The sequence below is a fragment of the Scyliorhinus canicula genome, chromosome 8 (assembly GCF_902713615.1).
Source record: "Scyliorhinus canicula chromosome 8, sScyCan1.1, whole genome shotgun sequence".
Classification (NCBI taxonomy): Eukaryota; Metazoa; Chordata; class Chondrichthyes; order Carcharhiniformes; family Scyliorhinidae; genus Scyliorhinus; species Scyliorhinus canicula.
The window spans coordinates 1,570,975-1,597,347 of NC_052153.1; the positions used below are offsets into that span (position 1 = coordinate 1,570,975).

Consider the following 26,373-nt stretch of genomic DNA (forward strand, 5'->3'; position numbering starts at 1 on the left):
GCGGGCGGAGTGGCGGGCGCAGCACGCAGACACGACCCAGGTGCTGGTGATGTCCAGGAGGCGGCACGACGGACCCGGCGAGGACGGCGGGCACACGACGCCTTGGTGGCAGCACGGTTCATGGGTCGCATGTGACCAAACCACCACCTGCATCACTAGTCGTGCAGAGGGTCAACACACAACTGCCACCACCACCACAACCCCCCCCCCCCCCACACCCTCTCACTCTCAGTGTACACTGCTCCACTTCGACATCACCCTTACCACTGGGTCCAGACGGTATGGTACAACATTGATGGCTGTGTCAGCGGGTGTGATCAGTGCCATGTGAAATGATGACAGCCCGCTCTGCGAAGAGCTGTGAGCTCAGAATCGTTAGAGAGAGTTTGACCCATGGCAATAGCTGAACCATCCACCTTGGTGGCCGCTGAGATCGTCACGGACACTCTATCACGTGCCCGCGTGGGCTAGCTGTGGGAGGGGGGGAGGGACTGCACACCCGGCACCGAAGTTTCACCGCTCGTCAACCCCAGCGACACTCGGTCACCATCACGAATCCTGTGGCTGTGGAATAATCACACGGTATTACAAGTAAGGTGGAACAGTGCGTTTAATGTGAACAAACATTTACAGGTGCCCTAGCCCCTACAACTAAACTGTACCTTCACCCGTGCCAACTTACCCAGTGTCTATCTTTGTTGCCTTACGGGCCCTACCACTACGTCTAAGTGATTCCCCAGATGATACAGCAGGGGTGGAGGAGGACTGCTGTGAATCGCCCCCTTCGACTTGTTTCTCCTTCGGCAAGCGTTTCCTGGGGCGACCCAGCCTTGATGGGCCAGGCAGCTCTGTAGGCGTCTCGGGTGACGTTGTGCCACCCTGCTCTGCCTGCTGCCCACCCGATGCACCAGGGATGGGACGGGGGGAGGCCGAGAATTCCGGGACGTCCCGTGATGGAGTTAATGGGACGGGCCCCGAAACCTCCTCCTCCCTCAGGGAGCCCGGTGGCCCTCGGGCCTCACTTTGTGACAGAGGTGCGAGCGGGGAGGTGCCCCGTCACGCCACCGACACCTGGCGCTGCCAGTCCTGGAGGCCTGCAACGGTATCCACCAGGATCCGAAGGTTTGCAGAGACGGAGTCCAGGGAGTTAGACATTCCCGCCAGGGACTGTGCGACCTCAACCTGTGAGTGCACGACGCCATCCAGCACGTGTGTCAGGCGGTTGATGCTCTCTGCGACTGACTGCTGCGACTGGGCCATGGCCTGCTGAGACTCGGCCAAGGCCCGCAGCGCGCTGGCAATGTCGTTTTGGCTCTGGCGCATTGCTGCCTGTGAGAGGGCAACCCTGTCCAGGGCCGAGGATGACGCCTGCACGTGAAGCCCAACGTCTTGAATAACCTGACCCAATGCCGAAACCGTTTCACCCATTGCCTCCACCGCGGATGCCACCCGTGCGGTGTCGGCCTGGGTTTCTGCCATGAGCGGCACCACTCCCTGCTCGTGGACGCGGTTCGACTCCTCTAACTGCGTCTGCAGAGTCTGGAAGACAGCCCTCATCCTGTCTTTGTGTCCCTGGGTTTCTTGATGCATCTGCTGTGCGGGTGGGTTGAGAAAGTCCAGGAACTTTGAAAGTTGCCACTCAAGTGGATAGAGCTGTGAAGAAGGTCTATGGTGTGCTAGCGTTCATTAGCAGAGGGATTGAATTTAAGAGCCGTGAGGTGATGATGCAGCTGTACAAAACCTTGGTCAGGCCACATTTGGAGTACTGTGTGCAGTTCTGGTCGCCTCATTTTAGGAAGGATGTGGAAGCTTTGGAAAAGGTGCAAAGGAGATTTACCAGGATGTTGCCTGGAATGGAGAGTAGGTCATACGAGGAAAGGTTGAGGGTGCTAGGCCTTTTCTCATTAGAACGAAGAAGGATGAGGGGCGACTTGATAGAAGTTTATAAGATGATTAGGGGAATAGATAGAGTAGACAGTCAGAGACTTTTTCCCCGGGTGGAACACACCATTACAAGGGGACATAAATTTAAGATAAATGGTGGAAGATATAGGGGGGATGTCAGAGGTAGGTTCTTTACCCAGAGAGTAGTGGGGGCATGGAATGCACTGCCTGTGGAAGTAGTTGAGTCGGAAACGTTAGGGACCTTCAAGCGGCTATTGGATAGGTACATGGATTATGGTAGAATAATGGAGTGTAGGTTAACTTCTTAAGGGCAGCATGGTAGCATTGTGGGTAGCACAATTGCTTCACAGCTCCAAGGTCCCAAGTTCGATTTCGACTTGGGTCACTGTCTGTGTGGAGTCTGCACATCCTCCCCGTGACTGCGTGGGTTTCCTCCGGGTACTCCGGTTTCCTCCCACAGTCCAAAGATGTGCAGGTTGGGTGGATTGGCCATGAAAAATTGTCCAAAATTCTATGATTAACCTAGGACAAAAGTTCGGCGCAACATCGTGGGCCGAAGGGCCTGTTCTGTGCTGTATTTCTCTATCTCTATCTCTAACTCTGAAAACGTCTGGGAGCCAGCTGCATGCTGGGCCTGGCCTGGCCTCCGCCAGTCCGGGCCCTCGGCTGCTCCGACCTCCACCTGCTGTACCTGCTCAGCTGTGATGTGCGACCCAGACTGTGACCCAGGAGCCTCATCACTAAATAGGCCAGCCGGGGTGAGTGTCTCTGGGATGGTGGATGGTGTGGGAGAAAGCTGTGCCGCAATCTCGAGGTCGTCTTGGGTGGACGCCTCCTCGATGTCATCGGCCCGCTGAGAGGCCGCAGGGCGTTCACAGGCCTATATCTAGCGGTGTCGCCGCCCTCTGGGCTTCCTGCTCCACAGATTCTGTTGGGGAGGATGGGACTCCCCGCTGATCAGGCACCCTCTGTCGTGCGGCCCCGGGTGAGGTGGGGGAAGATGCCTGTGTCCGTCTGGAGCCAGACGGCCTTGGTCGTTCGGCATCACGTCCTAGGGAAGAGAATGAAACGGGTTATTTAGTGACGCTCGGCCGGGCGCTGGACGGTCCCAGTGGGCAGGGTGTGAAGGGACAGAGGATGGGGGAGGTATCCCAGTGGGAAGGGTGTGTGAAGGGACAGAGGATGGGGGATGTATCCCAGTGGGCAGGGTGTGTGATGGGACAGAGGATGGGGGAGGTGTCCAAGTGGGCAGGGTGTGTGAAGGGACAGAGGATGGGGGAGGTGTCCAAGTGGGCAGGGTGTGTGAAGGGACAGAGGATGGGGGAGGTATCCCAGTGGGCAGGGTGTGTGAAGGGACAGAGGATGGGGGAGGTATCCCAGTGGGCAGGGTGTGTGATGGGACAGAGGATGGGGGAGGTGTCCAAGTGGGCAGGGTTTGTGAAGGGACAGAGGATGGGGGAGGTGTCCCAGTGGGCAGGGTGTGAAGGGACAGAGGATGGGGAGGTGTTGCCAGTGGGCAGGGTGTGTGAAGGGACAGAGGATGGGGGAGGTATCCCAGTGGGCAGGGTGTGTGAAGGGACAGAGGATGGGGGAGGTGTCCAAGTGGGCAGGGTGTGAAGGGACAGAGGATGGGGGAGGGGGGGTGTTTGTCATGCAGGGTTGTCTCACTTGCTGCAGCTCCGCCAACCTCGCATTGCACGATCTCCCGAGTAGCAGATCCGCCAACAAGGTCCAGGGCCCTCTGCTCAAAAGTGGTGAGGGGCCGCAGGATGGGCGAACCCCCTCCCGTCTTGTTCCGCTCACGGGTGTTGTGAGCGGTCTTGTCCTGTTGGGGGAGGGGGCATAGGTAGATCATTACAATACGGCAGGTATCAGCAGTCTGTTCAGATACTGGCACAGTTTGGGGGTCAAGTTGTAATAAGACGATTGCATCTCTCCACGGGGGCCAGAGCGCTGGGTCTGTGACAACTTTGTGAACCACCCTCAACTCACTCTGCCACAATCCCCCTCCACCCCCCGTGCCAGGGGGGGAGGTGGGTGATTAAGTAAAGGGGGGGAGGGATGGTTGTGACCCAGGGGGCACCCTCTTGGCACTTACCCTGGCAGCCCTCGTGCATCTTCTTCCGACACTGGTCAGCTGAACGAGGGGTCTGCCCCACAGCACTGACGGCAGCAGCAACCTCACGCCAGGCCTGGCGCACCGCGCTGGCAAGGTGGCGAAGCCCTCTACGCGGGCAGATGATGCCCCTCCTCTGCTCGATGGAACCGAGCAGCATCTCCACATCAGCCTCCACAAATCGCGGGGCTGCTCTCCTCAGCTCCGACATCTTGGCCTACAGTTTCTGTGCTCGCCCGCGCCTTTTTACGGAGTCGGGCGGCATCACGTGGGCGTGTTCGTAGCGTCGCCGCGTTCCGGCGTCGTCGCGCACGTGATTGACGGGGCCCCGTTCCTAGCCCATTTCCCGGACGTGAATACCTCAGGAAATGGGTCGTGTCGGGCCGTTGCAAAACTCGCCCGTTTTCACGGCCAACTTCACAATTTTCCGCGGGTGCGGAGAATCGCGCCCCACATCTTTCAACACTCTGGAATATAGTTCATCAGGTCCAGAGGATTTACCAATTTTCAGTCCCATTAACGTCTGCAGTCCTACCTCTCCCTAATACTAATTTCTTTTAGTTCCTCTTTCTCACTAGTCTCCTGATTCTTCAGTATTTCTAGGAATTTTTTTCGTAGCTTCCTCTGTGACAACATACACACAGCATTTTGTTTTGGTTTCTCTGCTATTTCCATTTGCCCATTGTAAATTCTTCAGTTTCGATCCGTAATGGGCCCACATTTTTCCCTTTTTACATTCCGATAGATGCTTTTACAGTTTGTTCTAGGTTACTAGTTCACTTTCATATTTGGTTTTCCTTTTTTTAAATCTGTTTCTTGTTCCTCCTTTGCTGAAATCTAAAAGCTCACAATTTTCAGGATTACTATTTTTTGGGGGAATTTTATAATCCATTTCCTTTGATCTAATACAATCCGTACCTTATCTTGTTAGCCACAGTTACATCACTTTTCCTGTCTTTTTTGTGCCTCAAGGAAATGTATATTTGTTGCACCCCAAGCATTAATTATTTAAATACTAGTCTGTCGCCTTGTCTTATAATGCAGTTTCCCCAATCTACTAGTCAATTTTGTCCTCAAACCTTAGTAGTTTCCTTTCTTTAGATTTAAGACACTAGTTTTGAATTGAACATGGTTTTCAAACTTAATAGAAAACTCCACCATATTATGGTCACTCTTCCCTGAAGAATCCTTGACAACATGATTATTAATTACCATTTTTAATTGCACAATACCTCCACTTTAAACCTGAGTAATACAATAAACCTTACCACTTAAAAATAAAACAATAAATTCACCAGCTTCTTACTTTCCCTCTGCTTGTGACTAATAAAGCTTTGCCAATATGAATAAACTTTATTATTAATACTCCTCATTAACACAAATAACCCTCGTAATATTTAATCCATCTGACTCGTGGTAACAAACCTCACTTACAAATAGAAGTCAAGACTTACCGACTACTCACTTGTTATTTGTTATCAACAGTTAAGATTTTGTAGCGTCTGTTAAACTCCCAGTTATTTAGATTCACTCCCTCGGCAGCTATACTCGCCAGCCAATCAACTTATGGCTTCCCTGTGATAACACTGTTTACTTTTGTTTCAAACTCAGGGAGCCCATGGACCTCCCTCACCGAAAGCAGGTTCTGTGGACTTCGCTCCTCAGGCCTTATTTATCTGCTCCCCAGTCTGTGATTCTCCCACAGGTCGGCTCCACTCCTCCATTCTCCCCAAAGGCAAGTCTTCCTTACTCCTCAGATTTCATTTAAAACATCTCTTGACCAGAGGGGACATATTATACCTCCATATGGGATATTCATTTATTTGTTTTACCATTGAGACCTGAATTCAGATCTTAAAATACTGAATTTATTTTTAAATAATTTAAGTCCATCTAAATATTTAGGACTTTGATACAGGATAAATACCATTTGTGGCGTGTTGTCTACAGGTTGCTCAACATGAACCGAGCAAACTAAGTTGAACTGAGCAAAGTAAGAAAAATATTTGCAATATATATTATATATATATGTATATATATAGCACTTTATCATGACTCTTAGAAATGACTCAAAAGCACTTCACTTTCAGCAATTATTTTGCGATGCAGTGATTCATTACAAAGGCAAATATTAAATAACAGAGATATGGAGATTTCCCGCATGGAATAAAAGCACATTTAATATTATAAAACTGTTTTGTAAAAAAATACAATGGCTTGTGGGCTGCAAGACAACCTGAACATCAAGGTTCGATCCCTCAGATGAGCAGCTCTATCTAGGAAGAAGCATCAGCACAATAACTAGCAGCCCTGGGTGAAAGGACAATAAATACAGTCCATGTTCCAGATCTTAGTCACTGTTAGGAAATGTTCCCCAATGCTACAGTTAGAATTGGAGCATTTAATACTTAATAGACCACACTAATTGTTTGATATATAAAAAAGGGATACAGGTGGCACTGTGTTATGTTAGAGACGTGATTGGTGAACACAATAAACTTGGAGTCAAAGAAGTCAAGACTTGCTTTATCGCTTTTATTATAGTGTTATCATCGGAGCTTAACAATGGAGCAGAGGATGCATAGCGCTTGTGAGTTTTTAAAAAAGGACTGCAAACTAAGATTTCTTCATACGAAATACTGCATTCTGAGTTCTAATCTTGGAGAGTGATTTGCAGTAGAAAACAAATGGCTGAATCCAAGTGTAAAATATCGGGTATGAATCCCACCATTGTCTGATGAGTTCCAACCTTATGACCAATGGAAGAATAAAGTTATCATATGGACATGGGTTACGTCTTTGTACAAGAGAAAACAAGGGCTGGCCCTGGCACTTTCATTACCATACAAAAGCAAAATAAGATGCAAGGTATTTTCTGAATTGAGGCCAGAGCATTTAAACTCAGTTGAAGGTTCAGATACATTATGAGCTTTCATGGATAAGATTTACAAAAAGGATAACTTATTAAGGGTTTATAACGCCTGGTCATATTTTGAGAAATTTGGAAAGTCAGAAGCTACCTCCATTGAAGATGACATAATGGAATTTAGTCGACTGTATTCAAGGCTACAAAAATTCCATCCAGAAATTCCTCAGTTAGTGCAGGCACTCAAGTTATTGGACTGTGCTAAAGTTACGAGTATGGATTGGCTTCAGGTTTTGACAGGAGTGAGAATTGCAGAAAGACACACCCGGTTAGAATAAAAAAGTTCCTGGGCAAACATCCCTTCCTGGCAGCATTCATGACACAAATGGGCCAATCGGCAATAAGTCAGATTCTGAAGAAATAATGTTAACGAGTGGTGGTCAATACAAAAGAAGATTTACAACTAACAAACACCTTGAAGAATTATAGCAGGAGGAATGAATTGGGAAATCTCAACAGAAAAATTAACCTTATAAACTCCCAGGGTGCGATCAATCAGAGTTTTAGCTGTGATTCAAAATCCCATTGTGCAATTAACTGTCCTAAGCTGTATAACAGGGTGTTTAAAACCAAACACGAGCAGGTTCAGTCCAGTGATAAAGCTGCTGGTTGCAGGGTCCTTCAATTCTGCCGTATCAGACAGCGGATGTACATCTACTCTATGTGGAAATGTAACAAAGTTTGAAACAAGGTTAGGAAGTTCCACAAATTTCAGATTTGGGAATGTCAAATCACTGAAAAAAATTAGTGCTTCCTTGTAAAAGCGCCAAAACCAACCATTTTATTAGCATGGATGTCGTACCCAGAGGAATACCTTGGCTATTGAGCCGACCATCGATGAGGAAAGCACATATGAAACGTGACATGGAAAACAACAAGACCGTTGTATTTGGAAAAACTGTGGACTTCCAATTTACACAATCTGGACACTAATGTATTTGTTAATGAATCCTCATTTTTCTTGTAAAGAAATTAAGGAATTATTATCAGCATCAGAGAACAGGAGTCAAGAAAACAAAATGTTGACTGTGTAGAAATTGTATTGGAATTTGCCCATCCATCTTCCCAAAGATTAAAAATTTTACTCAGGGATGGGGGTATCAGAGATGAAGAATACAGCAAACCTATAGAACAGAAAAGTGATAGATGTGATATATGTAAGAGATATAGAAGAACGCCATTACAATCCATAGTGAGAATGCTCTTAGCGAGAGATATTAATGAAGTTGTGGGTGTGGGATAAAGAAATTAACATTTTAATTTTACACTTCGCAGACTTGGCAACTAGGTTTAGTCAATCAACGATTATACATAGTAAAGAAAAGAAAATAATTGTGGAACAGTTAAAGGAAAAATTGACAGGGACCGGACAGCGGCCGCCAGCAAAGTTCCTCACTGATCATGGGGGGAACTTGCAAACGATGAATTTCAGGATTTGTGTGAGAATATGAACAGAATAGTTATGAATACAGTTCCAGATAGCCCATTTAGTAGTGGTGTGTGTGAGAGAAATCACGCTGTGATAGATTAAATGCTTCATAAAATTTTGGCAAATAGGCCAGATTGTCAATTAACTTTGGCTTTAGCATGGGTCATTCATGCAAAGAATTCACTTAACGATGGTAGGGGGCTATAGCCTATATCAGTTGATTTTTGGTAGAGTCCCAAAATTTCTTCAGTATTGGATGATCATCCTCCAGCTTGGGAGGGGACCATGATTAGCTCGACGTTTTCGGAGCATTTGAATGCACTCCATGTGGGCAGTACAGCATTCCTTAAAGCAGATTCTCAGAAAGAATTCAGAGAGCTTTGGGCCATCAGAATCTATTTCCAAACAGGGAGACATAGCACACTATAAAAGAGATGGATTGAACGAGTGGAAATGGCCAGGAAAGTTTATAGGTACAGATTCTAAAGCAATCATTTGCAGCATGGAAACCAAACTTTTTGGGTCAACTCATTCAGATTCAAAAGGAGCTATTGAATTGTCAGGGTACCTAAAGAGTGACATAGCAATTCTGAGGAACCGGATAGGGTTATTTGTCCCAAGGACAACTGCCAAAGGTTGGCACTAAAGAGACATACTTGCCAGAAGGGGCCAGTCAGTGGAAATATGCAACTATCATTAGTTGAGCAGGGAAGACCACCGGAAAATAGAAAAACTGGTTGAATGTACAAGATAAAGGGAAGGAGGTTAGACCAATGGAGTGGGAACATGAAATACAAAAACGGAGAGCACAGAAACATAGTGCCAGTTCAGACAGTAGGTCTGGCAGTGAGCATGCCCATAGGAAGAGATTGAGGATTGTTGAAAGAACATCTCATAATAGGAGGCGCAGATTAAGCAGTAGCAGTCCAGATCGCAATACAAGGCAGGATTGAGGGCGCAGCTTAACAAGGTCAAGAAATATGGTACAGAATGGAATGCTACAAGAAGCAGAAGCCCCAACTTCGAGATGCCTCAGTAGCTTCCAACAAATTAGGTAATAAATTAATAAAAGTTGCGAAACAGCAAGAACTGCAAAGTTGGCGGGGGCAACGAGTTTTATCACAAAGATGAATATTCATGGAAAAGATGTTTCCTGATGGAACTTATAAGGCCAAAACCAAGTTGGCACGAGGTTTTAAGAAAACTTGGGTGACTAAGATGTAAGAGTAGATTCGCCTATCGGCAGGAAAGGTTATTTTGAAGACCTTCTTGGCTCGATAGCCAAAAATGCTTGGGAATGCAGGTCAATAGATGTTTAAGCTGCTTTCTCACAGGGACATCAGCTTCAAAGAGAACTTTATCGTCCATCTCTGAAAGAGGCGCCAAACAAAGAAAAGGTTCTCTGAAAGTTAAATATACGTAGGTTGAATGACATCACCAGAGTTTGGTATTTTGTTTTCTTCATATTTTTTTACTCCAAACATATTCAAACACATCAACAAAGCACAAAATAAACCAAGTACACACAGTTTTTTAAATTTTTCTCCCTTTTAATCCACAACATTCAATTTATGCCTGAAAAGGCCCCAAATGTCCCCAACAGGTCCATAATTCTCCCCATACTTTCCAGTGGATTTGTCACATATAGAAATAAATCATCATCGTATAAAGACACCTTACACTCTCTACCCTCACCCCCCAACCCCACCCCCCTGACAATCCCCTGCCACTTATTCAAAGTTCGGAGCGCAATCGCCAAGGGCTCAATCGCCAACACGAACAGCAATGGTACAATGAACATTCCTGCCTTGGGGCTTCCGGTGGCGGCCATGGAGGAGTAGGTCGCACATTTGATAGCTCCCACCTGTAATGGACTTTTGGACCTTTTTCACCGTTTTTTCCGGATTTTATGCGATAAGTCGGTGAAGAGTGAGACAGTAAGAAGAAATCCCCCTCCGGTGTATGGAGAATTGGACCTGAAGTGGCCGTGTGAGAAGACAAAGTCCTATAAGGGAGACACAAGATTGCTTAGCCAAGCTGAAGAAGACACGCTGGACCCGATTAAGGCTTCGATTGATCAAGTGGTTCAGAATCAGGAAACCCACGGGAGAGCAATCCAGGAAGTCAAACAAATGTTGTCCGAGCACGAGGAGTATATAACTGTGCTGGAAAGCAAGGTGGGGATGATGAACGATCCAACACCACCCCCCCCCCCCCCCCCCCCCCCCCCCCACTGCCGACTAGGCCAGCCTCGAGCCCGTGCCCTCCCGTTCCTCGGGTCCCCACTTGGGCTGCCGCCGTTCCTACCTCCCATTTGTCCCTTAGTAACAGTTCCTCCCCTGTCAGCAAAGCAGCTACCCCTCCCCCCTGGCAACAACACTAGAAACCCAATCCCCCAAGTCAAGCTCCAGCTGAACACCTACTCACCCCCCACTGCGCTTCTGAGAGTCAGCTGTGTCCCGGGGGTGATAGGGGAATACCAGACGGGATTTGTTAAGGGCAGGCAACTCAAAGCCAATGTTTGAAGGCTTCTAAATGTTATTATGATGGCCTCAGAAGGAGAGGAGGTGGAGGTGGTGGTAGCGATGGATGCGGAGATGGCTTTTGATCAGGTGGAGTGCAATTACCTGTGGGAGGCGCTTGGGATGTTTGGGTTTGGTGAGGGCTTTATTGACTGGGCGCGGTTGCTCTATCAGGCACCAGTAGCGAGTGTGCGTACGAACGAGCTGAGGTCGGGGTAATTTAAACTACACCGAGGGACGAGGCAAGGGTGCCCCCTCTTCCCATTACTGTTTGCTCTGGCTATAGAAAGAAGTCTTACAACACCAGGTTAAAGTTCAAAATGTTTGTTTCAAACAATTGCTTTCGGAGCACTGCTCCTTCTTCAGGTGAATGAAGAGGTTTGTTCCAGAAACATATATGTAGACAAATTCAAAGATGCCAGACAATGCTTAGAATGCGAGCATTTGCAGGAAATTGAATCTTTACAGATCCAGAGATAGGGGTTACCCCAGGTTAAAGAGATGTGAATTGTCTCAAGCCAGGACAGTTGGTAGGATTTTGCAAGCCCAGGCCAGATGGTGGGGGATGAATGTAATGCGATATGAATCCCAGGTCTGGCCATAGAGGCATTGGCCACGGCATTAAGAGCGTCCAGGAAGTGGCCCCAGATTTGTGTTTGTCTTTCAGTGCCTCCCAATCTTCAAGCGGGTGAATAAGATTATTTCGGGCTTTGTGTGGGCGGGTAAAACCCCGCGAGTGAAGAAAGTGTTGCTGGAGCGCAGTCAGGGGGAGGGTGGGTTGGCGCTGCCGAACTTCTGCAATTACTACTGGGCAGCTAATACAGCCATGATTAGGAAGTGGGTCGTGGGGGAGGGGTCGGCATGGGAGTGGATGGAGGCGGCATCATGTAAAGACACCAGTTGGGGAGCACTGGTAACGGCACGTCTGCCGTTCTCACCGGCCCGATACTCCACAAGCCCAGTGGTGGTGGCAGCACCGAGGATCTGGGGTCAATGGAGGAGATATAAGAGAGTGGAGGGACATTCGATTTGGACCCCGATTTATAATAACCACAGGTTTGTACCGGATAAGCTAGATGGGGGGTTCCGGAGTTGGCGGAGGGCAGGAATTAGAAGGATGGGGGATCTATTTATAGACGGGAGCTTTCCCAGCTTGAAAGCTTTGGAGGATAAATTTAAATTGCCAGCAGGGAATGGTTTTAGGTATTTGCAGGTGCAACACTTCCTGAAAAAACAGGTGCCGGCCTTTCCGCTGCTGCCGCCACGAGGGACACAGGATGGAGTAGTTTCCAGTACCTGGGTGGGAGAGGGGAAGGTATTGGATATTTACCAGGAGCTTTCGGAGGCGGAGGAAACTCCGGTGGAGGAGCTTACGGGCAAGTGGGAGGACGAGCTAGGAGGAGAGATAGAGACAGGTCTGTGGGCGGATGCCCTAAGCAGGGTTAATACCTCCTCATCATGCACCAGGCTCGGCCTGATGCAGTTTAAGGTAGTCCACCGGGCACACATGACAGCGGCTAGGATGAGTAAGTTCTTCGGGGTTGAGGTAGATGTGCGAGGTGCGTGGGAAGCCCAGTAAATCATGTCCACATGCTTTGGGCATGCCTGAAGCTTAGAGAGTTTTGGCAGGGTTTTGCTCAGGCAATATCCACGGTACTAAAAACACGGGTGGTGCCGAGTCCGGAGGTAGCGATCTTTGGAGTGTCGGAAGATCCGGGAGTGCAGGGGGCGAAAGAGGCCGACGTCTTGGCCTTTGCCTCCCTGGTAGCCCGGAGACGGATCTTGTTAATGTGGAGGGACTCGAAGCCCCCGAGTGTAAAGACCTGGGTTTCTCAGTCTCGAGAAAATAAAGTTCACCTAAAGAGGGTCGATGGTCAGGTTCGCCCGGAGGTGGCAGCTGTTCGTCGACTTTCTTGGGGAAAATTAAAATGTCAGCAGATGCAGTATTCCAAAGGGGCGGGGGGGGGGCGGATTGTTGTTGTATGGTTGAGTTGTGTGAAGATTGGGCTGGTGAGGGGGGAAATGTTTATTTTACCATGTTTATGTAATTGTTTATGTTACTGTCCCACTATATAGCCCAAAATACCCCAGATTTGTCTCGTTCGTTCTCACTCGCCATGGAGGAAATGTTGGAGCTGAACCCAAACCACGAACTTGGGCCCAAACCCAAACCTCCCAAGGACCTCAAACAAGTACCGCCATTCCACCCGGTCAAAGGCCCTCTCCACGCCCAGAGATACGATCACCTCCAGCACTCTCGCCCGCTAAGGGGTCATAACCACATTCAATAGCCTCCTAATATTATGAGAGCTGCCGCCCCTTCACAAACCCCGTCTGATCCTCTGAGGCCATATCCGGCACGCACCCCTCCAACCGCCTCGCCAACACCTTAGCCAATATCTTCACGTCCATATTCAACAGGGAGATGGGCCTATAAGACCCACACTCCCTTCGGATCTTTGAACTTTTTTGCAATCGGAGAAATAGACACCTGCGCCAACGTGGCAGTTTCCCCCTCTCCCCCACCTCATTAAACACACTCAAAAGGTGGGGGCAAACTCGGCTCAGAGCAGTTTATAAAACTTCCCCAGAAACCCGTCCGGCCCCGGCGCCTTCCTCGACTACATTATACCAATTCCCTCCATTACCCTCCAAAGGCAGCACGGTAGCACAGTGGTTATCACAGTTGCTTCACAGCTCCAGGGTCCCAGGTTCGATACCCGGCTTGGGTTACTGTCTGTGCGGAATCCGCACATCCTCCCCGTGTCTGCGTGGGTTTCCTCTGGGTGCTCCGGTTTCCTCCCACAATACAAAGATGTGCGGATTAGGTCGATTGGCCATTCTAAATTGCCCTCAGGCAAAAAGGTTAGGTGGGGTTACGGGGATAAAGGGGTTAGGGTGGAGGTGTGGGGCTTAAATGGGGCGCTCTTTCCAAGGGCCAGAGCAGACTCAATGGGCTGAATGGCCTCCTTCTGCATTGTAAATTCTATGGTTTGGTAATTCTATGATACCTCCTGCAACCCCAGTTGTTCCTCCAATGCCTGTCGCTTCCCCTCCTCCACCTCAGGGAACACCAACCCATATCTGCCTCCTCCTCCCCCCCCTCCCCCCAACCCCCCCCCCCCCCGAGACTCAGCCCTGTACATCCCTCGATAAAGGCCTCAAACAGTTCATTTCTTTTCTCCAACTCCATCACTGCCTCCCCTACTTCCACCCTCACCTGCACTATTTCTCTTGCTGCTGCCTACATGCCACTGATGGACAAGCCTTCTCCCTGGACTCATACAGCAGCCCCGCATCCCCCCGCCCCGTAGCAGTGTAGCTGACCCACCACCTTCTCCATTGTCAACAGATCAAACTGCCCCTGTAGCTTCTTCCTTTCCACCAAAAACTCCCGAGTCGGGGCCACCGGCTACATCCAATTCACATCTCCAATACCTTCCAGCAACGTCTGCCTCTCCTCCCTCACAACCCTGTCATTTAAACAAAATAATTGCAACCTGAACCACAGCCTTCAATGCCTCCCAGAACATGGCTGCAGAAACCTCCCCATTTTGATTGAGATCAACATAGTTGTTAATCGGCAGTGCCACCTTACCAAAGAACTCCTTGTCCGCCAAAAGTGCTGAATCCAGCCTCCACTCCGGCCTCTGTGCCCGACCTAAAGCTAACATCCAAATAGTATGGCGCATGGCCAGAGATCAGTATTCCCGTATATTCCACCCCCACAACGCCTCTCAAAACCACCTTACCCACAACAAAAAATAGATACGCCAGTATACCCGGTGGAGAGAAGGGGAGTATGCCTAAGGAGAATGGACAGTGCCTAAACCTCCACTAGCCCACCACCCCTATCTGGTCCATGAATGCCCCCAGCTCCCTCACCATTCCCAACCTTGATGTGGAGATGCTGGCGTTAGACTGGGGTGAGCACAGTAAGTAGTTTTACAACACCAGGTTAAAGTCCAACAGGTTTGTTTCAAACACGAGCTTTCAGAGCACTGCTCCTTCCTCAGGTGAATGGAGAGGTATGTTCCAGAAACATTTATATAGACAAAGTCAGAGATGCCAGACAATGCTTGGAATGCGAGAATTTGCGGGTAATCAAATCATTACAGATCCAGAGATAGGGGTAACCCCAGATTAAAGAGGTGTGAATTGTCTCAAGCCAGGACAGTTGGTAGGATTTTGCAAGTCCAGGCCAGATGGTGGGGGGTAATGCGACATGAATCCAAGATCCCGGTTGAGGCCGCACTCATGCGTGCGAAACTTAGCTATAAGTTTTTGCTCGGCAATTCTGTGTTGTCGCGTGTCCTGAAGACCGCCTTGGAGAATGCTTACCCGGAGATCAGAGGCTGAATGCCCTTGACAGCTGAAGTGTTCCCCGACTGGAAGGGAACATTCCTGCCTGGTGATTGTCGCACGATGCCCGTTCATTCGTTGTCGCAGTGTCTGCATGGTCTCGCCATGGTCTCGCCAATGTACCATGCTTCGGGACATCCTTTCCTGCAGCGTATTAGGTAGACTACATTGGTCGAGTCGCACGAATATGTGCCGCGTACCTGGTGGGTGGTGTTACCACGTGTAATGGCGGTATCCAAGTCGATGATCTGGCATGTCTTGCAGAGATTGCCCTGGCAGGGTTGTGTGGTGTCGTGGTCGCTGTTCTGAAGGCTGGGTAATTTGCTGCAAACAATGGTTTGTTTGAGGTTGCGCTGTTGTTTGAAGGCAAGTAGTGAGGGTGTGGGGATGACCTTAGCAAGATATTCATCTTCATTTTTTTTATAAATGTTTTTTATTCAGTTTTCATGTTTTATATTGAACAAATTACAAATTGTTAGAGAGAGAAAAAAAAACACGCAAAAATTAACATATATATTTACAGGTGAGCATCTTCGTAGTAATAACTGTGGCCTCCCCCTCTTCGCCGGCATACATATTTTACATTCCCCAACATGTTTATTGGCATTTATTTAGTTTGGTTTTGGGCCTTAGCTAGCCATCAAACCCCCGTAACGAGCCCGTAGCCCCCCCCCCCCCCCCCCCCCCCCCCTCCCCGCCGGCTACCTTGCCCCGACTATTCTTCCTCTTGAACGTTGGCCACAAACAGGTCCCGGAACAATTGCATGAATGGCTCCCACATTCTGTGGAAGCCGTCGTCCGACCCTCGGATGGCGAATTTGATTTTCTCCATTTGGAGAGAATCCGAGAGGTCGGACAGCCAGTCTGCAGCTCTGGGCGGTGCTGTTGACCGCCAGCCAAACAGGATTCTACGGCGGGCGATCAGGGAGGCAAAGGCAAGGGCGTCCGCCCTCCTCCCCAGGAATAGATCTGGCTGGTCTGAAACCCCGAAGACCGCCACTATCGGGCATGGCTCCACCCTCACCCCCACCACTTTGGACATAGCCTCGAAGAAGGCTGTCCAGTACTCCACAAGTCTGGGGCAAGACCAGAACATGTGGGCGTGGTTGGCCGGGCCTCTTTGGCACCGCTCACATCTGTCCTCCACCTCCGGGAAGAACCTACTCATACGGTTTCTCGTTAAGTGGGCTCTATGTACCACTTTTAGTTGTGTCAGGCTGAGCCTTGCGCACGTGGAGGTGGAGTTGACCCTATGCAGTGCTTCGCTCCAGAGTCCCCACCCTATCTCCATCCCCAGGTCGTCCTCCCATTTCCTTCTTGTTGCGTCCAGTACGGTGTCGTCCCTATCTACCAGTCGGCCATACATGTCACTACAGTTCCCTTTCTCTAGGATACTTGCGTCCAGTAGGTCTTCCAGTAGTGTCTGTCGTGGCGGTTGTGGGTACGTCCTTGTCTCCTTTCGTAGGAAGTTTTTGAGCTGCAGGTACCGTAGCTCGTTCCCCCCAGCTAGCTGAAATTTCTCTGTCAGTTCGTCCAGTGTTGCGATCCTGTCGTCCGTGTATAGGTCCCTGACTGTCAGTGTCCCCCCGTCCTGTCTCCACCTTTTGAAGGTGGCGTCAGTCAGTGCTGGATTGAACCTATGGTTGTTGCAGATGGGAGCCTTGTCCGACATTTTGTTCAGGCCAAATTGCTGCCGCAGTTGGTTCCAGGATTGGAGGGTGGCTGTCACCACTGGGCTGCTGGAGTGTTTTTTGGGTGGGGATGGGAGTGCTGCCGTGGCGAGGGCCCGGAGGGAGGTCCCCATGCAGGAGGCCTCCTCCGCACGCACCCACTCGGCTTCTGGCTCCTCGATCCATCCCCTTACTCGCTCGGCTGTTGCCGCCCAGTGGTAGAATTGTAGATTCGGGAGGGCTAGCCCCCCCCTGGATTTTGTTTTCTGTAGGACCTTCTTTGGGATCCTAGCATTTTTACCCCCCCATACGAACGCCATGATAAGTTTTTCCAGCGCTATGAAGAAGGCCTTGGGGATGTAGATCGGAATGGATCTAAACAGGAAGAGGAACCTGGGCAATACGTTCATTTTGATCGTCTGGACTCTTCCTGCGAGGGAGAGTGGGAGTGTGTTCCATCTTTGCAGGTCCTTTTTTACTTCCTCCGCCAGGCTGGTGAGGTTCCATTTGTGGATCCCTTTCCAGTCATGGGCTATTTGGATCCCCAGGTAGCGGAATTTATGTCGGGCTTGTTTGAACGGCAGCCCCTTTAGTGCTGCCCCCCCCCCCCCCCCCCCCCCCTTGCTGGTGTACTGGGAAGATCTCGCTTTTGCTCATGTTGAGTTTGTAGCCCGAGAAGGCTCCAAACTCTTTCAGGAGCGCGATGATTCCGTCCATGCTGCTTTGTGGGTCCGAGATGTAGAGGAGCAGATTGTCTGCATAGAGTGAGACTCTGTGCTCTCTGCCTCCCCTTCGGATCCCCCTCCAATTTTTTGCTGCCCTGAGCGCAATTGCTAGCGGGATATTCATCTTCATTGATGATGTGTTGAAGGCTGCGAAGAAGATGTCGTAGTTTCTCCGCCCCAGGAAAGTACTGGACGAAACAAACCTGTTGGACTTTAACCTGGTGTTGTAAGACTTCTTACGATTCCCAACCTTGCCATTGATTTCGGACTCGATCTATCCATCCTAGGCACAAGTGCACAATTAAAGTCCACGCCCATGATCAATTGGTGGGAATCCAAATCCGGGATAGAGCTGGAACACCTTCTTCATAAAATCCACATCGTCCCAGTTGGGTGCATACACATTCACAAGTACCACCAATGCCCCCGCTAATAACCCAGCTCAATAACCTAGCACAAACCTGCAAATCTGTGATGGCTTTTCAAGAGTGGGAGGATTTACAATTTTTTTCCTGGGGGAGAAATTAAAATGTTGTCCTTTGGCATGGGGAACTAAAAAGATACGAGTGGTAAAAGTACATCGGCAGCAGGCATGGGCCCGAGTGGGGGCTGTAGATCTGGCATTTTGTATACCCAGGAACCTGACTGAAATTTTAAATAAAGCAAGGCATTCGTAAAATTAGAGTTGCTTGTGCCCATAGCAAAATATGGTTGTGATGCCCATGGAACTGGGCCCAGGCAAATAGACTATGCTTTCAGTAAGCCAAGGAGAAAACTGGCTTAAAATATTTAAGAAACATATTTGAATACTTTTTCCATTTAATTTTAATGAGGAAAATTACAAAAGTTTTTTCTTCTGGACGATAGTATTTGACCTCACATTGCAAATTGACCTAATAATTTGTCATAATGGTAGCCAAAAAGGGTAACACCTTAATGTGAATGCAAAACAATTTATTCCACAAGCAGCATTAAAACTCATTAGTATATTATTTGTACATACAGCTATAACAAATATTGTGTACAATAGTTTTGGTTATTCTTCTAACCCAAGCAAATAAAAGATTGTCAACAGTGCTCATAAATATATAATTCACATTTTACCATATATGCTGGTAAAAAATGACTGTTCTTCCATCCTACTTTGAAAATTATTTCCTTACCTATCAAATGCAACATGGTGAAGCGAGTCAGCTTATTTGTTTGAAAGAAAGAAAAGCATTTATTTTGTTCCTTTCAGAGCAAATTTTCCTCTTTAACACATTTCCTCTCCTCTTTTATTCTTGCTTCACCTTGAACCACTCACCATCTCCAACCTCAAGCGTATTCTGACAACCTGCTCCCAGGCCCCTGATTCTGCTGTATGGCAACCAGACACCAGGGGCTGCCCAAAAACACTCTCAGGCGATTTTGCCTCTCATATTCCATTCAAAGCTTCCCCAGGATTGTAAATAACCCTTCCCAGCTGCACAACATGAGGGATCTAGAACAGAAAGCCATGTCTTACCGCTCCATGTGGAGTCTGTACACTGCATCACTGCACCATCTCTAACATTTATTTTAAATGTTTCAAATTCCAGTGAATCACAAAGATAGAATCAAAACTGGCGGTGTGACAAACTATCAAAGCATAACATGAAGCTGAGGTCATACTAGTTATCAAGAGTGAGACCAGTTAGAAAGTAGCTACTGTCTGTAAAACTGATTAATAATACTTTAAGTGATCAAAGAACAGAACAACACACATAACCTTCTGCTGCTACGAATTAGGAGGAGTAGGCCACTCGGCCCCTCGAGCCTACTCTGCCATTCAATGAGATCATGGCTAATATGATTGTTCGCTCTTGTCAATCAAGAATCTATCTGGTTCTGCCTTAAAATATTCAAAGGCTCAGGTTCATCTGTCTTCAGAGAAAGAGTTCCAGACACTCACTCCGCTCAAAGAAAAACAGTTCCCTCACATCTGTTTTCAACGGGAGACCCCAGGTGCGATTCTCCGATCGCGGCAGAGTGTCCGTGCCATCGTGAACGCTGCTGCATTTCACACCGGCGCGAAACGGGCGCGGGCAGTAGCGATTCTGTCCCCACAGGAGTCCAGCACGGCGCTGGAGCGGTTCACGCCGCTCCAGCCTTTTGTCCTGGCGCGCACTAGGGGCAGCGCCAACCCACGCATGCGCAGTGGCAACGCGTCAACCCACACATACGCGGTGGACTTACTGAAGGCTCCGGCCCTGACACAACATGGCGTGGGGGTTCTGGGGCCTGACGCGCAACAAAGTAGGCCCCGGGGGGGAGGGGGGGAGGCCGCCCGCCTATCAGTGGGCCCCGATCGTGGGCCAGACCCCATCTGAGCCCCCCCCCGGGGACGGAGCCCCCTCCCTCCCCCACAGGCCGCCCCCCCCCCCAACCCTTCGCGCAGAGTTCCCGCCGGCAACGACCAGGTGTGGACGGCGCCGGCGGGACTCTGCTTTTTCCACGCGACCGCTGAGCCCATCCAGGCCGGAGAATCGGCGGCCCTGCCGCGTACAGCGGCCCGCGACCGTTGCCACACCGCACCTCGGAGAATCACCGCCGGCGTCGGGGCGGCGTGGCGTGGTTGCGGTGATTCTCCTGCCCGGCGCGGGGCTGGGAGAATCGCGCTCCCCATATTTTTACTCGGACTTCCCAAGGCGGCATGTAGGAGGAGGTCGCGTGTTGGAGGGCTTAATTTTTTAGAATTTAATGCCCGGTCCCAGGGGCAATTTTTTGTTAAATAAGTGCAGGAAGACATAAGGAAGAATGATGCCCAAAACCCAAAGGTAAGCTGTCGTGATGAAGGGAGTAAATGAAGTTATGCCATCGGGTGGAAAGGTCGGCTCAGAAATTGGAAGGGTGGAGGAGGCTGGGTCGCTGTGCGGGGCAGAAAAGATGACCGAGGTGGTGGTTGTGGAACTTAAAAACAGGTCGCAAAGCTCATGGAGATGATGAGGAAGGAGTTGGTGGCGGTATTGCTGGTGGAGGAGGCGATTGCCCCTGTGAAGGCGGTGGTGTCAAGGATATCGGCTGAGGTGCGGGAGCAAGGTGAGAGACTGAAGGGAGTGAAAGAGGCCTTGTCGCAACACAGTGATCAACTCACCTCGATGGGTGAGGAGCTGCAGAGGGCGGTGGAGGCCAACAAGAGTCTGCTGAGCCAAAGTGGAGGATCTGGAAAACAGATCTATGTGGCAAAATCTGAGGATCGTGGGACTGCCCAAAGGGGTGGCGAGCCCGAGGCCGACGGAGTATTTTACCAAGATGTTGGCGGAGCTGTTGGGGAGGGGGAAGATCCCTCTCAGTATGAACTGGATCGGGCTCATAGGAGGTAAAGACCTAAAGCAAAGGCGAATGAGCCGCCAAGAGCAGTGATGATTTGTTTCCGTAGGTACCAGGTGAAGGAGAAGGTCTAGAGCTGGGCAAAGCAGAAGCGGGAGGTGCAGTGGGCTGGAGCTGGTATACGTGGTTTCCAGGATATTACGAGATGCCAAGAGAGAATATCAAACCAAGCTAGAGTCACAGACAGACTCTCGGCGGTTGTGGCAAGGACTAAACAACATAACGGGCCACAAAGCGAAGCCGAGAAGTATCTCTGGCAGCAGCGCATCCCTCCCCGATGAACTCAATGCATTCTATGCTCGTTTCGAGCAGGTAACCAACAATCCGCTGTTGAGTGCCCCAGCAGCCCATAACTCACCCATACCCACCATCACAGCTTCCGAGGTCAAATCGGCCTTCCTGAAAGTGAACCCTCGGGGCCCGGACGGGATCCCTGGTCGTGCACTCAGAGCCTGCGTGGATCAGCTGGCAGAGGTATTCGCGGACATCTTTAACCTGTCCCTACTCCACTCCGAGGTCCCCACCTGCTTCAGGAAGACCACCATCATACCGGTGCCAAAGAAGAACCAGGCAATGTGCCTCAATGACTACCATCCGGTGGTCCTGATGTGACTTCAGTCGTAATGAAGTGCTTCGAGAGGTTGATCATGAAGCACATCACCTCCATACTCCCAGAACACCTTGATCCACTGCAATTCACATACCGTCGCAACCGGTCCACAGCAGACACCATTTCCCTGGCCCTACACTCATCCCGAGAGCGTCTCGAAACAAGGATTCCAACATCAGACTCCTATTTATTGACTACAGCTCCGCCTTCAACACCATAATCCCAGCCAAGCTCATATCAAAGCTCCAAAACCTACGACTTGGCTCCCCACTCTGCAACTGGATCCTCGATTTTCTGATCAACAGACCACAATCATTAAAACTGAACAACACCTCCTCCACAATAGTCCTCAATACAGGGGCACCGCAAGGCTGCGTATTTATCCCCCTACTCTACTCCCTGCACACACATGGCTGCATGGCAAAATTTGGTTCCAACTCCATCTACATGTTTGCTGACGATACGACCATAGAGGGCCGGATCTCAAATAACGACGAGTCAGAATACAGGAGGGAGATAGAGAACCTGGTGGGGTGGTGCAGTGACAACAATCTCTCCCTCAATGCCAGAAAAACTAAAGAGCTGGTCATTGACTTCAGGAAGCAAAGTATTGTACACACCCCTGTCAGCATCAACGAGGCCGAAGTGGAGATGGTTAGCAGTTTCAAACTCCGAGGGGTGCACATCTCCAAAAATCTGTCCTGGTCCACCCACGTCGATGCTATCACCAAGAAAGCACAACAGCACCTATACTTTCTCAGGAAACTAAGGAAATTCGGCGTGTCCACATTAACCCTTACCAACTTTTACAGATGCACCATAGAAAGCATCCTATCGGGCTGCATCACAGCCTGGTATGGCAACTGCTCGGCCCAGGACCGCAAGAAACTTCAGAGAGTCGTGAACACCGCCCAGTCCATCACACAAACCTGCCTCCCATCCATTGACTCCATTTACACGTCCCGCTGCCTGGGGAAAGCGGGCAGCATAATCAATGACCCCTCCCACCCGGCTTACTCACTCTTCCAACTTCTTCCATCGGGCAGGAGATACAGAAGCCTGAGAACACGCACAAACAGGCACAAAAACAGCTTCTTCCCCGCTGTTATCAGACTGCTAAATGACCCTCTTATGGACTGACCTCATTAACACTACACCCTGTATGCTTCATCTGATGCCGGTGCTTATGTAGTTTACATTGTAAATTTTACCTTGTGTTGCCCTATTATGTATTCTCTTTTATTCCCTTTTCTTCCCATGTACTTAATGATCTGTTCAGCTTCTCGCAGAAAAATACTTTTCACTGTACCTTGGTACACGTGACAATAAACAAATCCAATCCAATGGAGTTGGCGAGGAGGCGGGCGGCCTTCGGCCAAGTGATGATGGCACTGTATAACAGCAGGGTGTGGTTCGGCATAGTGTAACCAGCTAAACTGAGAGTGACCTATAACTCCAAAGACTTTTATTTTGAGACGGTGGAAGCAGTGGAGGCGTTTGTGAATGCAGAAGGCCTGGGGCAGAAGTGACAAATGGGACTGACAATTGGTCTTGGACTGAGGGTAGGGGGAATGGAGGAGTGCATGTAGCTCTACTTTTCACGACATGTTGTTATATGTGCTAAATGAGATGAAGTTGTCTATTTGGTCAAGGTAAGAGTTGGGATTTTCTTTTGCAATGATGGTTCTTTGGGGTTGTGTGGTGAAGGGGATTTCTTTGTTTTCCTGGGACCAGACCAGGGTGGGGGGGTTTGAGGCCGGGGCAGGGGCCTCCACACTGGCTAGCTCAAGCTGGCCAGTGAACGGGAGTGTGGTGGGGGGAGGGGCTGTGGGCATCAGAACCTGGTAGAACAGGTTTTGTGGTTTGGCACAGGGCTAAATCACTGGCTTTTAAAGCAGACCAAGGCAAGCCAGCAGCACGGTTCAATTCCCGTACCAGCCTCCCCGAACAGGCGCCAGAATGTGGCGACTAGGGGCTTTTCACAGTAACTTAATTTGGAGCCTACTTGTTACAAAAAGCGATTTTCATTTTTTTCATTTCACGTGCAAGGAGGTGTGAAAGGTTGGGGGAGGGGACCAATACTGGGTGAGATGTTTTTGAGAGGAAGTGGAGGGGAGGATTCATGGGGGGGGGGGGTTCTATGGTAACAATGGGACGGGACAGGCCAAGCCGAGTGGGCAGGGCTTGGACTTAAGATGATGATGGATATGGGGGTGGGGTAGCGCTCGTGAACTTGGAACCAGGGTCCCTAGAAGCCTTTTTCAGGGGGTCGTACCGACTCGGGCGGCAGGTGTTAGCCTTTGCCTCGCTGATTTCCCAGAGGCGGGTCCTGTTGGGGTGGAGGTCAGCTTCTCCACCCTGTGACACTTGGGGGAGATCTACTTGAATTTCTTTGATTCTCAGGAAGGTGAAATCTCAGCTGAAGTGGATGCAGGAAGGGTTTCATTTCTTGGGGGCTGTTTTTATGCACTTCCGAGAATTGGATAAGAGTGCTCCTAAGGTGAATGTGCTAAATTGGGGGAAGGCTAATTATAACAATATTAGGCGGGAACTGAAGAACCTAGATTGGGGGAGGATGTTTGAGGGTAAATCAACATCTGACATGTGGCCCCACTTGGAGTATTGTGTTCAATTCTGGTCGGCACACTACCAGAAGGATGTGGAGGCTTTAGAGAGGGTGCAGAAGAGATTTACCAGGATGTTGCCTGGTATGGAGGGCATTAGCTATGAGGAGCGGTTGAATAAACTCGGTTTGTTCGCACTGGAACGACGGAGGTTGAGGGGCGACCTGATAGAGGTCTACAAAATGATGAGGGGCATAGACAGAGTGGATAGTCAGAGGCTTTTCCCCAGGGTAGAGGGGTCAATTTCCAGGAGATGGGTGCCTGGAACCCGCTGCCGGAGGAGGTGGTGGAAGCAGGGACGATAGTGACGTTTAACGGGCATCTTGACAAATACATGAATAGGATGGGAATAGAGGGATACGGACCCCAGGAAGTGTAGATTTTAGTTTACACGGGCAGCATGGTCGGCATGGGCTTGGAGGGACGAAGGGCCTGTTCTGTGCTGTACTTTGCTTTGTTCTTTCGTTACCATTGAACGTTAAGGGGGTGTCGGTGGTGCTGTTGTTTTGGTTACACTATTTAAGGATTGATTGTTCATTTGTGTTTTTTACCTGGAATATACGGGAGGGTTTTGGGCTGTCTATTGAGCGGGGGGCAGTTCGTGCGTGGGGGATTGCTATTGTATTTGTTTTTGTTAGTTTTTTCTTTGCTTGTTTATTGATGAAAATGTTGTAACTGAGAATAAAAAATATATTTTTTTTTAAAGTCACCTATTACTCTTCCAAGCCCAACCTGCACAACCTTTTCTCACAAGTCAACGCGCCCAATCCAGGTATGCAGAATCAATCAATCGTGCTGATGGGGTGTTCATGTATTCAGATGACAAAACCAAAATATTAAAGATTAGAAGAGCTAAATGTCACTCTGTGGTTTTAACAATATTGAAATGTTAAATTACTTGGCAATGTAATTTGGAGACACTTGGTTCTCCACCATATTACTTTTTGCCTTTCTTTATACAAACGTTACACTCATCCATTTATGCAACTTATGTGCCACAAAATAGACGGTATAAGTTATAATTTTAGCAAGATTTTTTTTAACCTGCCAGTGGTGCAATTTTGAAATTTACAAGTCAACTAGAAGATCCATTCTCATTGTGATCAATATGCCATTCAAGTTTCAGCATCTTAATAGTCTATATATTTTGATATAATTTATTCCATTCGTCCTTTTGCATGAAGGATGGAATAAATTACATTAAACTATATATAATTCACTTCAGACGGGGTTACAGGTACAGTATGCATTTCAAACAATGATGTTTATTTTACTTTGATCTGTTAAGTAACTTGGAAAACACAATTGTATTCTTGAGGTTTTGAAAACACCTGTAAAAGATTTAAAGGTACTGCTTAGAGATGTAATTAATTGCCATGGGGAGAATTACTTAAAAAGATTTTGAAAATGCTGGCTTTATCCCTATTTGGATCAAATTTTACACGGTAATCTACTGGGAGTTTAATACCGTTCGACAATGTGAGTCAAAGATTTTGAAATGCAGATAATGAGATAGACAAGAAATATTTCATAAACCCAGTGGGCTTTCTTGGTTGATGAGGATTAAAAAGTTAAGAGTTGCAGGAAAAAAGCTTAGTGTTTGGAATTGCATGTGCACATCAACACAAAGCTAATTAAATAAAAATTCTCAGATGAAATAATAAAAGTCATGTCAGAATAACAGTGGCACTCTGCAATCGCAAACCTATAACTTAGAAGCAGGCAAGACAGAAAGGCAAGAAGAAGAGATATAGTGAAAAGTAAGGGGATCCAAGTTAAAATACATTGGTTTTCAGGTGCGGAATATAGGAAACACATTGGAGAATTAGAATTAACTGATTACAATCGAAAATCAAGACATAATTTCACTGCCCACATATGGTTACTGTCCATTCGGGTTTGGTAAATAATCTCGGACACAAACTTCAGAAGAAAGTGAAACAGCATTGATTAAAGACTACAGCCTCCAAACTCAGCCACATAGCACCTGCGTTTCAAGGCCCCAAGATATTTGACAGATTGTGTGTCACACAGATTGTGTGCAAGTTCATGGCAATGCTTTGCTGTGGTAATACCGAGCCTCATGGTAGGTTGCACCTGAGAAACAAGGCAATTGACGTAATATTTTATTTA

At 48.7% G+C, this 26,373-nt stretch overlaps 1 protein-coding gene across 1 annotated transcript in view; it reads right to left on the reverse strand.

Annotated features, from left to right (window-relative positions):
• The window catches only part of cntln (centlein, centrosomal protein), a 578,849-nt gene that overhangs the window by 476,903 nt on the left and 75,573 nt on the right, over nucleotides 1–26,373 (reverse strand).